Source organism: Anguilla rostrata, chromosome 3 (assembly GCF_018555375.3).
Source record: "Anguilla rostrata isolate EN2019 chromosome 3, ASM1855537v3, whole genome shotgun sequence".
NCBI lineage: Eukaryota > Metazoa > Chordata > Actinopteri > Anguilliformes > Anguillidae > Anguilla > Anguilla rostrata.
Window position 1 is genome coordinate 48,573,194 of NC_057935.1, and position 13,269 is coordinate 48,586,462.

The 13,269-nt window shown below is 43.3% G+C and overlaps 1 protein-coding gene across 16 annotated transcripts in view; it reads left to right on the plus strand.

Moving 5' to 3' along the window:
- Positions 1-1,558: 1,558 nt before the first annotated feature.
- mbnl2 (muscleblind-like splicing regulator 2) overlaps positions 1,559-13,269 on the plus strand; it is a 72,186-nt gene continuing 60,475 nt past the window's right edge. For 5 of the 16 annotated variants that reach the window (XM_064327953.1, XM_064327949.1, XM_064327954.1 and 2 more), the window contains exon 1: positions 1,561-1,834. The gene's annotated coding sequence lies outside the window, so the exon portion shown is untranslated. Of the gene's footprint in view, positions 1,835-6,598; positions 6,819-13,269 lie in introns of those variants that run through there. The other 11 variants (XM_064327943.1, XM_064327947.1, XM_064327951.1 and 8 more) reach the window with 4 other exon arrangements.

Consider the following 13,269-nt stretch of genomic DNA (forward strand, 5'->3'; position numbering starts at 1 on the left):
ATTAGGGATAAAGTGTGGGAAATAAGCAAATAAACAACATCAGGACACATTTCTACTGATGACAGAGTAACACAATACCCTCCTGGTGTATTACATTAAAACAGATTTAATCTAATAACTGTAAGTATGAAATGGACATTGGCAATGGGGAACAGCAGTCATAGGTGTAAGAGGAAAGAGAGAGCAGTGAGAGGTCACTCTACCGGCTGCCGATCGCCACCAGGATCAGGTTCAACGTCCTGACTCTAGCATACACTGCAGCCAACAGGACAGCAACACTGCACATCAGCTCGACCACTCTGCTCTGCAGCAGCAGGGTGACGTGCCTTCTGTGTGAATGGTTCTTGCTTATCAAGAATCCCAGATGTGGAACAAACTCCCCATTCCACTATGAACCGTTCAGTCACTGGCTATTTTCCACTGTGGTCTGAAAACACATCTCTTCAGAATTTACCTCGACTAACTTTTAACACTGCACTCCTCCACAGGGCTACTACCCCCAATCAAGCAGCACTTTCATGTAACACTTGTATCTCGTATCTTGATCTTCTAGCACTTTCATGTTGCACTTGTATCTTCATCTTGATGTTGTAGTTCTTTTATCATAACTCTTGTAATCATGCCTCACTTCTAGCTTAAGACTTAGCCATAGCATACTGACTTAGCCAGAGCTTTACTGTGTGAACAGTGTGCACATCATTTACTCAAAGTGCATGGCTATGGATAGCTGTTGCTTTATGAGAATTGCACTTTATCTGATCTGTTTTTGTATTTGCTCCAGTGACCTTTGGTATGCATTTATTGTACTCTCCCATCAAAGTACCAAATAAGCCTGCTTAGCTTCAGCCAGTTGGCAGGAGAAGGGTACCTTATGGTATGGCTGCTGGAAGGTGAAGGCAATAATGCAATCGTTCTGTTTTCTATCTGTTGTAGGCCTAATGCATCGTATTTTTGATCTCCTTGTAAAGTTTGTAACAAATCCATTCCCGAAATGAAAAAGCATACTTAAATTGTATAATAATAATAATAATAATAATGCATACATTGCATATATTTCTTCATTTAAATTGCTCTACTTACCAACTGAGAAACCTCCAGGTGAGGTCTCTTGATGAAGAGGGAAATTTCAATCAGTGAACAGTGAATTTTATTCAGTTATGGGCTCTGATGTTTGCTGCCCAAGAGCCTTGGATTCGTGTCAGCATTTTATTTATTTTTTAAAAAATTAGTTTAACATTGGAAAGCTGATTCTGGATCGGCTGTGGGAGGCAGAAACAACTGTAAAGGAGTCTCGCTGGTGTTTCCTTGGTAACAAGCAGACCCTTGCCCTTCCCAGGGCTCCTGACATTCATTTGGAACATACCAATATATGATTGTAATGGGGAGGTGTGAATCTGTTTATTAAAGGTAGAGTTTTACTTAGCTGTATCGTAAAATGTATTAAAAGAAGTATTCAGTAGTTTTAATAGAGAGCATAGAATAACTGCAAATACAAGAAGTGCAAACCATATACATTAATATGTGTAGCTAGCTTGCAATCTCCTGTAGCTAACCCCTTCCAGCAAGTCTACTTTTACTGCGAGCTGTCAGAAAGGCTTGTTGCATGTCTAGCGCAAACTAAGAGGAAAGAGAGAAAGCCGCCTTTTGTTTTCCATTGGTGTTTTTTGTATTATCCCCGACAAGAATGTTTATTTTTTAATTAGATCACCTAACAGTGAGCCTTAATAAGATACTCCTTCATTTTCACATGTTCACTTAAAGCCTTCTTTTTAGTTCCGTGGGCCGTTTGTTGGCATCTGGCAGCGCGAGGCTAGGAGCAGGTCACGGTGATGAGGTAAGGACTCTGCATTATAACGTTAGCTAGCTAGCTATCTAGTTACTTGTATGCTGTTATAGGTATACAGTGGATAATTGTGCCCACCAATGAAGTTTAATAAATGTATTGTCTTATTTACATGGAGCACGGCAACACTTATAACCTGTTACGCGATAATCATCTCTATTAGCACGCAGGCTAACTAGCTAGCCGTCGTCAGCATTAATGTTACAAGACAGCTAACTGCTAACGCTAGCTGTTTTACATCGCATATGCTGAAAATACACGGTTGTTAGCAAACCCAGATTTGAGGGGGGAAAAAAGTTAATAGTAGCCAGCAAGCTAATTGACGAACGAGTTGTTAGCCCGCGGATTATTTTAAGGACTAACATCGTACGCTAGCTAAGTTTTTTCGCCTTCCGCAGGTTGTAGTCAAATTAGTTGGCTATCAAACTGATAGCTAGATAGCTAACTTAGTGAGCTAATTCCACATTGAAGGACATTTAAGCGCTCTTGGAAATATGCCAGTTTTATATGCTAGCAAATATTAGCAAAGTTATATAGCTAGCACGCTACTTGACCGCTCCCAGGAAAAAGTAGCGAGGCAGCTCATACAGTAGCTACCGTGCAGGAAGGGCTAAGTTAACGTGACAGTGGCTGTTGATCTAGTTTAACGTTACGAGTTGGGAGCTGTTCACGCCGTGGACGGCACATGTATTTTAGCACGACCTGCAGGTTATTTGACAGCGGTTGAGATTTGTAAACGGTCCGTAGAATGTTACTCGTTCGTAGCTAGCTGGTACCACAGCAAAATAATGGGAAAAAACTTGTAGGCGGTTACAGTAAAGACACGATAGCTAGCCAAGTGCTTTCTCTGAAGAGCATAGACTCATCTAACGTTAGGTTAGTTAGCCATCTCATACTAGCGGTAGTCTATACCATAATGTAAGTTATGAATTAACGTTACACTAGACTCGTCAACGGGAAATTTGACTATGGCACGTTGCGTGGTATTTGCGGCATTTTTCTGTTGTCACGTAGTGACTGGTCGTCGGTTGACTTCCTTGCATCGCATAGGAAATGCTGATATTAATAATGAATATGGAAGAGGGCAGCTACTAAGATGATCTCGGAAATCTCAATAATCTTTAATGCATGTGTGACCTAATTAGACTTCTAATTCCATTAACGTTAGCTGGTTTTCAGGGGACATGGCTACCTGTTGCTTATTGCTCTCAAATGCACTACCAGTATTTGTCTTGATCCATTTGCACAAACATGTTCTTGATTGTTTAAATACAACACACTAAAGAATCATAATTTTATCAGAGCACCATGAATCTAGATCTATGCTGTCCTCAGTGATAGTCTTTAAAACCATATTGAAGCATTAAGTACAGACCACTACAAGGTGTAGATGAGGTGGCACTTGGGTCCTGTCCTTGGAGTTTTATCCAGGACCTTTGTCCTAGGTTGATATTAGAAAGTCTTAATCCCATTCAGCGTGGGATTGTGTAATTCATATTTTAGTGTAATATAAGATCCAAGGGTCACAGGAAGGATTTCAAATGGAAACATAACTCTTTGAATCCAAATTTCATTACAACAGGAAGGCTGTAGCCGGTCATTGATTTTACTTGTTTCCATGTCATTTTTTAAAGGCATTATGTTACAGTGGAGTAGCATTCTGTGTGCTTGATTGAGGACCCTTTCCATAATAATAATGATAAAAAAGGGATTTTGTGTCATCTACCTTCACCCCGCCCCCACTATCATTTGTGCTACAAAGGTGGACGACTTTATATTTGAAATCTGTTTAATATATAATTTTATTATTTTTTCTTATTTTAGCAGATAACACTGCATTGCTAATCTACAGATGTATGTACATGAATATGATAATTCAAATATATTAATTATATTCATGCACATACTTCTGTAGATTAGCAATGTAGTGTTAACTGCTAAAATTGCATGAATGGTCTTAACCTCTTAACGAGCAGAGCAGGTTGATGTAGCCTGCATTCTACAACGTACACATTTTCTTTGCAAAGTCAGTGATATTCATATTCAAATGACAGTTAAAGGGGAAGAACAATGTGTTTTCACATTTTCAGTCAGTAAAATTTCAGATATTTGTATATTTATGTCAATATTTCAGCTGATTTTAAAAAATGGTCAGAATTCGGGTGATTGTAACAAACCCTGATAGTAAGATTGGCAGTGAAATGATCTTTTCTGTTTGATATGATTTATTCTTCAAAGCGTTCACTAGCACCTCTAATTAGTGCAGTTGATACCCATTAGTGCTCTATTTTAAACTGCAGACATAAGGTGCTGCAGCGTGAGCAATGGTCTGTGTGCTCAGCTCAACTTATATTTTTGTATATGCAATATATGGCAGTGATTATGTAGGATTAACAGTCTGTTTAATATTTAGAACTTAACAAGATATATTATTTATGCAACTGAAATTAAATTGAATGTAATGGCTGCCTAGGTGTGGGCTTTGGGTAAAATATTACCTGTTAGTGAAGCCATAGAAATTATGATGAAATGACACTTTGATTGTGGGGAATTTGCATGTCAGTTAGGTCCTAGTTTGGGGTTGTGTCACGAAATTACAGTGGGAAAAGTTGCTATTCCTGAAATCTGTAAATATCCCTAAGCCCAGAGGTATTTAATGCCACATAAGTAAATGGCATGGAAGAAGCAGCCTCGGTCCTCCTTTGTACATCTATTGTTGGATCAGCAGGGAACTATTAAGACATTAAGACAAGTATTAAGGCTATATAACATCAAGCTAAGATTTGGCTATATAGCCATCCATGTTCACAGGTTGATTTCTGTTTGCCATCCAGGGACTGTTTCTTAACTGGCGTCTATAAACCACCATGCTGAGGCTTAGATGTCCCAAAAGTACACTTGCGTAAACGGTTTTCTAGCTGCAAAGCTGTTCGCAAAATTACGCTGCCTTGTCAGTGGAATAAAAATGTAAAGGCAGCTAGCAAGCCTAGCTAATAGTAGCTAACTAAATTGGCTCATCGTGTTATATTTAACCATTGTACAAAATATAGGCTAGCCGAAACAATCTTAGTGTTATCTAATAGTGTTATCATGTTTAATAGCTATTTTAATTATTGTAGGTTGTTGCGTTGTAATTGGAATATTTTTCTTTTTAAGGTTTTGCTTTTTTTGATATTGTTGTTACCCATTTTTCTGGTTGATGTGTAGCCTCCCATTTTAAAACTCCTGTTCCTTTTTCAGTCCAGGTTCCCTTTAAGGGTATTTTTTACTGCATTTAGCATTTGTGTTTTGAGGCTCCATGCTTTTATTGGGCTTTTGCATGTTAAGAATTTGGCAAGGCTTTTCGGGGAACTTGCCGTGAGCCATTCCTTTAAGCTAACCGGTTTTATGGCCTTTTTTGGCTGGAGCCTTATAATTATGAGAAAAGTTCTGTCAAAGTTTTCAGGACGGATGATGCTTTGAAAGATTGATTTGAAATTCACATTTTCAATATGAAATCTTTGATATTCCATTCCTTACAGTGTGTTGACATGGTAGTATTATAGCAGTTCAATTTTGAACTTTTTGAGTTTTAAAATGTGCTTTTCTGCACTTGAGCATTACAAATACTCAAAATGACCATTAAAAACTGAATTGACAAAAATCAAACAATGACCTTGAGTGCGTAATGGTTACTGGAGACTAGTGGGTTCAGATGCATTTTCTGTCAAGATAATGGTGGATGGCCGCATTAAATGAGCTCTGGCTAGCTTCCAGCTGTCAGTCACCTGACTGCTGCTGGTTAATTGGGCTGGTTTGTGAAAATGGCGGCCTGACAGAACAACTGTTCTGTTGCTTTGCATGGAAAAGTCATGAATCTGCCTCTGACTCATCAGTTCTATACAGCTGCAGTGTCCCTCGCTTGATGTCAGAATGTTTCCTGCCGTTAGAAACAGGAAGCTAGTCCTGCTGCTGATTATATTGTTGGTCAACAGAGTCAAGTGCAGGCTGTAAAATAATGACTGAAAGGTTGTGAAAGGGGTTGCTCTTTGAGGGTGTATGAGCATTGCACACGGTGGTTATTTCACATGAGCCATACCCATTACTCTTACTGTTTAAATTATTGTTGCAGTGTTAGGCTATTAGCTGCTTGCCTATTTTATGGTGGATACTCTCATAGAATGTCACACACACACGAACGGTAGGCTAATGTTTATTTTTGCTTTTGACGAAGTGAAAGACTATTTCAACTGCAGTATTGTCATTCTGTTAAACATTCGGATAGTGATGCAGCAGAATATCTTTTTTCCCTGTTTAGAAATTTGTGTCTTCATAAATAGTTCAGTAATATACATGTATGTATATATACTTAGGAGTCTGTCTTGTTTCTGTTAAAGACAAAATCAGTTCATGATTTTATATTTGTTGGGAAAGCCAAAAGACCAGTATTTCTTCCAATGTCTCATAGAAGCTGGTTTGTACTGTTGGTTCAGTGCAGAGTAGCTGCTTTTTGTGTAGGTTGGGTATGTTTAGGTAAAACAGGTAAGTAAAAACTGTTACTATTGAGATGGGCATGAAAATGGGGAAATGCCTTTAAGATTGGCCTTCACTGGGCTGTCACTGGAGGCTGTGAAGTCAGCCCGTCAGCCACTTCGCTGCAACCTATCGCGAAGCAGCAGATCTCGAGCTCGAGCCGCTATTGGCCCCAGCCCACCGGGGCGGGCCGAGCAGGGGGAGGGCGAGGAGGAAAGGGTTGGTGGGGGGTTGACTGGAAATGTTTCAGCCTCAGAGTTCAGCAGACACTCTTCGCTGAAAGAGAAATCCCTGTCTAGTCATGGGCCCTCGGCACGCAGCGCGGAGCAGGGAATGACAGCAATTCGCACGGTCATTATCTCCGGATAGCACCTAACCGGGAGGAGCGAGCCCGCTACAGCAGATGCTTTCTGTGCGGCAGCAGAGACAGGCTGCTAAGAGCTCGAGGACTCCGGCAAATGAGGTGGGAGGGTTGTTTCCCTGTTCTTTGTACCACTTGTTTAACAAGGAGTTTGCTGCATTGTGGTGCATACCATGAGGTGGGGAGCTGGGGGAGGGGGGGGGGTGGTTTGCCGGTAGTGTAAACCTAGAAACTGCTCTTTCAGCACGCAACTGCCGCAGATACTCTCGTATCCGTTCGCACTGGAGCCGCTCTTTCGAGGCGTTGTGTGAAAGTAGCGCAAGCGGGCGAAGGCCTTTCTCTGTCTCTCTCTCTCTCTCTCATGTTTCCTCACGCTTTTCCAAGGGGAACGTGTCTGTTATATCTAAATCTGTTTTGAGCCTAAGATGCGTATTTGTGCGAAGGCTCAAGCCTCTGAGAGACTTCCGTTAGACCGATCCACCTTTCACACGGACAGTGTTCGGTGGAATTGGAGTGCATTTATGTTCAGGTAGTTAATGGTTTTTAAAGAATGTATTTTTTTTCTTTCTCGCACAGGATATGCAGAGTTAATGGCAGGTTCTGTAATGGGCAGATTTTATTCAGTTTTAACGAGGGCCCAGGTTTTTCATAATGCTTCTGAAGTACTTGGTAAAGTGTTTATATGTTTCTGTGTATCTGTCCATAGCACACAAAGGAGCAGGGCATTCATTTTCATTTGGAAAATAATGTCAGGAAAATACCGGATTTGTGTCATACGGTTAACAAACGAGTAGAGAGGAAAAGGGTGGATTTGAAATGGGAAAACTGTCTCAGCCCTTCCTGTTTAAAACAGCCCAGCGAGGCCTAATTTTAATGCCTCGTTATTAAGGCCTTGCAGATGGCAGTTAACTCCCCGAGTCGATTCAGGACCGCATTGAGTCGGGCATGAAAAGGTAGCTCATCAGCCTTGTTTTTATTGGCTAGTTTTGTGGTTGCTCATATTTCCGTTGTTCCTAATGAGGTTCATTGCTTTTCGTCCTCTTAAAAAAAAAAAAAGCTGAATCATTCTGCCGACATGCTGATGCCTTGCCATGACTTTGCAGATGAAATTTCCTGTGGCTAAAAATGAACTAAAATAAATCAAATTCTGTGACATATGTTTCGCTTTTGCCTAAATATGTGAATTTTCAGATAGAAAGTTTTTTTTTTCTTCTTTATTTTTCTTTTCCGTAGCTAACGTATTTTTCATAGATTTGGCCTGAGAATGGGTGGGTTTTGATTTATAAGTTGGGCCAGTCCATTCGCTGCGGAGAACAACGAAGACCTTAATGGAAAAACTGAGTGTGTCGGGGATGCAGTATTTTCTGCACTGCAAAGTCGCCAGATCTCAGTCAACAGCCAAGTCTTGCCGTCCAACAGTGCGTTGCTTGTGCTGCATCTTGCAGCTACGTTACACATGGGTCCCAAATTCTAAAGACTGTGGGGAAATTACAAGCGTAATGCAATGCTGAACAGAGGCGGAGCATTTGTTTGGCATTCCTGGCGGGTGGAACTATTCTCAAGATAAGCAGTGGATGATCTTGTTGAGAGATGCAGCATTAGCAACATCAAGATAATTCAGGTCACTGCAGTTCAGTTCCTAGTTAAGGCTATTACAGTATGGAGCACAATCTTCTGCTGACTCGGTGAAATGTGGCCACGCAGGGCTGTGGTATGTAACCTGCTTGTTCTAGTAGCCGCTCTGCAGTCATCTCAATGACCGTCATTCCTCCTAATGCCGATAACAAAAAAAACAGCTGAAATCTTGAGATTGTATTGTCTAATGTGTATTAGTGCATGCATAAAGTTCACTGTCCTGAAACATACAAGTTGATCTAAAACAACATTTTTGAAGCTTCAGATAGAACTGTTCAAAAATTGGTTTTACATCGCAGAGAATTTGTAAAAATATAGCCTACATTGTTTCCGTGGTATAGAAGACATCAAGACCTTTAGAAGTAAATGTAATACAGCTTCTGATGAGGTCATATTTCCACAATGTTTTTTCTTGTTGGACTGCAGAATGTTTCTGCGTTTTTCTGCGTACATAAAGCTGTCAAGTGTTTAATGGATTCTTGGTATCGCATAAAGGGCTTATACATGGTGGAAAAGGTTACATTATTTGCATTTCACTAATGGAACTTTACCATGACCTTATTGGTTGTGCGGCTGTTTTCAGTACAGTCTAGAGAGAGGGTGAGTCATGTGCACATAATTTATTCCTCTCATGAACAGGCCTGAAATATCTATCGGTTAGGAACGAAAAAATATTTATGAAGGAATTGATCGTTTTTCCAGTGGAGAATTTTGTGGAAAATGTCAGTTCCTGTAGTTCGTGTAAATGTGAAGATGGTTATTGTGGAATGGCGCTGATAAATTCAATATGCAGTGCTGCCTCCTCTGTACTGTGTTATAACGTATATAGCACTTTCAGTAAATCCCAGGCTTCCGCATTTGTAATGTCTATGCAAGTCATCTGAGCCGGTTATCATATCATAGCGAAAGCATATTCCTGTCAGATCAGGATACTTTCATAAAAGGGAAACATGAAAAACTGTTCTGATTTGGTGAACTCTGTATTCAGAGGCGAAACTACTTTGACCGTTTCGAACCCCCTCTATTCCCTCTGTTGGATAAGGTGACGGTTACAAAATCTATAACCGGCTGCTGTAATCGGCTCAGCCCAGCAGCAAGCCCTTCCTGGCTCCCCGCCGGCCGGAGGGTCTCCCCGGCTTCACCGGAGGTCTCCGCGGAAACGAGCGCCCACCGTCGTCACGTCGGCTTCGCGCTTCCCCTTTCGGAAACCACCCCCCCCCCCCCACACGGAGGATTTGCGCAAACGCGCTCCTTTCAAACATATTTGCTCGCTGACATCTCCGGTGCTACCCCATCCCCCCCCCCTTGGCTCTCCGCTCACATCCGTCCGATCCGCCCGATAGGCTGCCCGGCGACAAGCACGCCGCGGTCGACGCAGCGAGCGAAATGAAAATTTCATAAACCTGGGGACCGGGCTGACTCAAGGTCAGCAGCATTAGTCAGTCAGATACGTCACCCACCAATCAGCAGAGGCCCGGGGGGGGGGGGGGGGGTATCGATGGCCGGGCACTTCGTCCAGCCGAGCCGCCATCGGGAGAGGGCAGGACGTGGAGCTGATCTCCGCGGGTCGCGACGAGGGTGTCACTGCCTCCTTCCTACCTGTGCGCAGGGCCATCTGTCTCCTCTCATCACGCTCGTCCTCCAGGGGCGTTCAGACTTCGTGAGGGAGGGATGTAACATCGCCGGGTAATTTCCTGCTTTCATTACCGTGCCATGCATCCGGTTCCTGGCATACAGCAATGGTGCTGCTCTGCTTCTTTTTCTCTGGTTATGTGACATTTAGTTGTTTGTCCATTGTCTGTAAGATCCCCGAATTGATTCACTGGGAGTCAGCTGAGTAACTTCTAATTGGGCGCAATTATATTATTGTCATTATATTGACATCGCTGTTCGTAACCTAACTGAAATGAATTAGGTTTTACGGATGGATGTTTTGAACTGGTCATGGAATATCCGTATAACTAGACTTAACATCAGACGTAGAGGTACACATGGAGTTAAATTAGGCCAAATTGTAATTGAAGCATTTGCAGAAACAAATGTTCATATGTGTTGGCGTCAACTCGCGATGCGTAAACAACTGAGATATTTTACAAATGATCATATTCTGTGTGGCGCTTATTATGTTTCATTTTATTTGCATAGGACCTGTTTGCCATTGCTTGGCTCACACCCCTAACTAAACAAGTATTACTGAACACTTTGTGTTGCGCTTCATTGAAAAGGCTTACCAGTTTAATTAACCAGAGCGAATGAAATAAACCCATTAACCTTCCCTGTTTTCCGCTTACATTTTTATAGATTCTAAAAATAACGCCACATTAATTGGGAAAGGTCACACTTGACGTGGGCCACACCTGGTTCTGGTTCTGATTCTCTCAAAGTTATCTCTCCTTGGGGAAAACGGGAAATTAAATCCTGCCTGAGAGAGTATGCACTCGGAGGCAAAAAGAAATAAGGAGAATAATGCATGATAATTGAGACATTAATGTAGATCAGGGCCCTTCCTCTACCAGGAGACTAATGGCCGGAGGTCTTTCACGCGCTTCCCCCCCTCCTGCGGGGGCGGAGCTCTCCCTCGCGTCTGAAATTCCTCAGCGACGGCACGCCTTCCTCCCGCCATCCGGGGCACCGGGCGACTCCCTCCGGCGAATGCGGTGGAGAGAGCGGAAGCCGGGGGGGCGGGGCCCTGGATGTCGGCGGCGACGTTTGGAAACGCCGCTTCGCTTTCTGCCCGCGCCCGTGTCGGAGGGGTCCTGGGTCCGTCCGGGAGTCGCGGGTGGCGTCCCGCGCGTAGCGGGGTGTGCGTCCCCCTCGGCCCCCGGTTCCACGCGCGCGCTCTCCTGTCCGTGCGCGCCCGGGCCTGCGTCCTCCGCCGCGCGGTGACTCAGCACGGGCCCCGGGCCCTTCGGGTGCTCATTACATTCCCTCTCCTTTCTAATTGGTCTGTTAAGCGCAGCTCTTAATCCTCACCGTTGTGCCAACGGGGGGAAAAAAAACGTGCTTCTGTTGCAACCACGTTGCACCTGGCTGGCAGGAAAGACACACGGCATGTTCCTGGGCAGCCTGGAGCTTTGGTATTTCATATCAGAGGACTCTTCATTCAGCACAGTCAGTGAAATGTACGCATGGTTATATTGCACCATTTCTGCGAGGTGTGATACTCACTTTGTGTTCCGCGGCTTTTGTTTCATTTGGTTTTAAGATGGCAAGAAGAGTAAGGGTCAGGAACAGTGTGGGCTTGGATTTGAAGGAGATGACACAACGTGTTGTGTTGACCGAGATTTAACGTGAATCGCCATCAAGTGCTCTTGTACCAGCAATATTATACCCTTATTTCATATTTAGAAACCTGTTGAATTCCTATCTTGGTAACAGTTTCCTCTGCCTGTTACAGGCTATTTGCATGGCTGCTCACAGCTGAAGAAGTCATTTCCACGTGTAGAGAAGCATAGACGAGTCTTTATATGTGTTGGTCCATATTTGCATTCTAGAGCAAGGCAAAGACCCCGCACAGACAATATGCATGTTGTTCCGTTCTTTTTTTTTTTACCACCAAAAGAGAACTAACTATGCAGCACCAAAATGCTATGCTAATTCATCAGATAACCATGCAGATTTGTTTCCCCTGGTAACCTTATTCATTTCATAGTTTCTCAACAGATATTTGATCCTTTTCGGCTGCTGCAGGAACTGGCCTTCGAGGAACTGGCTGCAAAATAATTTTACGTCTGGTTAAGAGCATGGGTCTATCTGTGCCCAGCGTTCTTTTTTCACTGAATAGATGGGGTACGGAAAGGGTGGTAGTGTAGCATTATTTTGTTTTATTTACCAAGCATTATGGAAATACCTCTTTCAACCAGTGTTGTATGAACTCAAGGATGATCCAACGTACAAAATGCTAGAAAAGTTCACAGCTTTGTAAAATGTACATAATGAATACTTGCTCAATCCTGACTTAAAAAAAAAAAATTTTCTCTTTGATTCACTGAACATTAAACCTGCTACCCTCCATCTGCTGTCAAGAGCAATTAAAGCTCCTTTTTTTTTTTTTTTTTTACTGTGGGGGTGGTGGAGGTATGAAGTCATCATCTGAAGTGTCATTTTAACAAAACAAATGAGATTGGTTCATGGTGAAATGGCCACGGCAGAGTATCTGTTTTTAGCTCCGCTGTTGCTATGCATTATTTCTGATTTAGAGAACGGGGCCCTTGGAAACGAGACGGGAGAGTGACAGCGCGTCGCCGGGCTAACCGGCGTCCGGCGGGCGGCGCCGCGCGCGACGAGGCGCGTGAAAGCCTTCAGTGCGATTGCCCATTACGTCCGTCACATTTACAGACGCCGGAGATCTGATTGACTGTAAATGTACGCCCGTCTCCCAAGTCTGGACGCGTCCCTGCGTTGCCACGCCTCCACATAAGGAATTTAATTTTGGCGAGACTTCTGAAACGATCTGCTCGCCCTCCACGTGCAGTCGATGGCGGCCTGTCTCTATGGCAGCGCGCGGGTCTTTCGTAGAGGAACACGCTGTTCGAACTGGGGGGGGGGGTCTTTAGCAGCAGCTGTGCGATTTAAACAGGCCAGCCTGGCGCTCGGGCCCTGCCCCCCTGTCAGCTCTTCCCTCCTCTCCCTCTGCCTCTTCCTGCTCCCAGTTCACGCAGGGAAATGTTTCCAGATGTTCCGCGGGAGGGCTCCGAATTGGCGGGAGATTTGTCACGAGCGCTCGGAAAGTGCGGGCTAGCATTGAGTAACGAATGAGTTAACTCATGTTTCTCGGTCTGTCTGTCTGTCTCTCTCTCTCTCATTCTCTCTCTCTTTCTCTATATCTCTATCTTTTTCTCTTTCTATATCTCTCTGTCTTTCCCTCTGTCTTTTTCTCTTTCTCACTCTCTCTCTCTCTGTCTCACTCATTCATGAA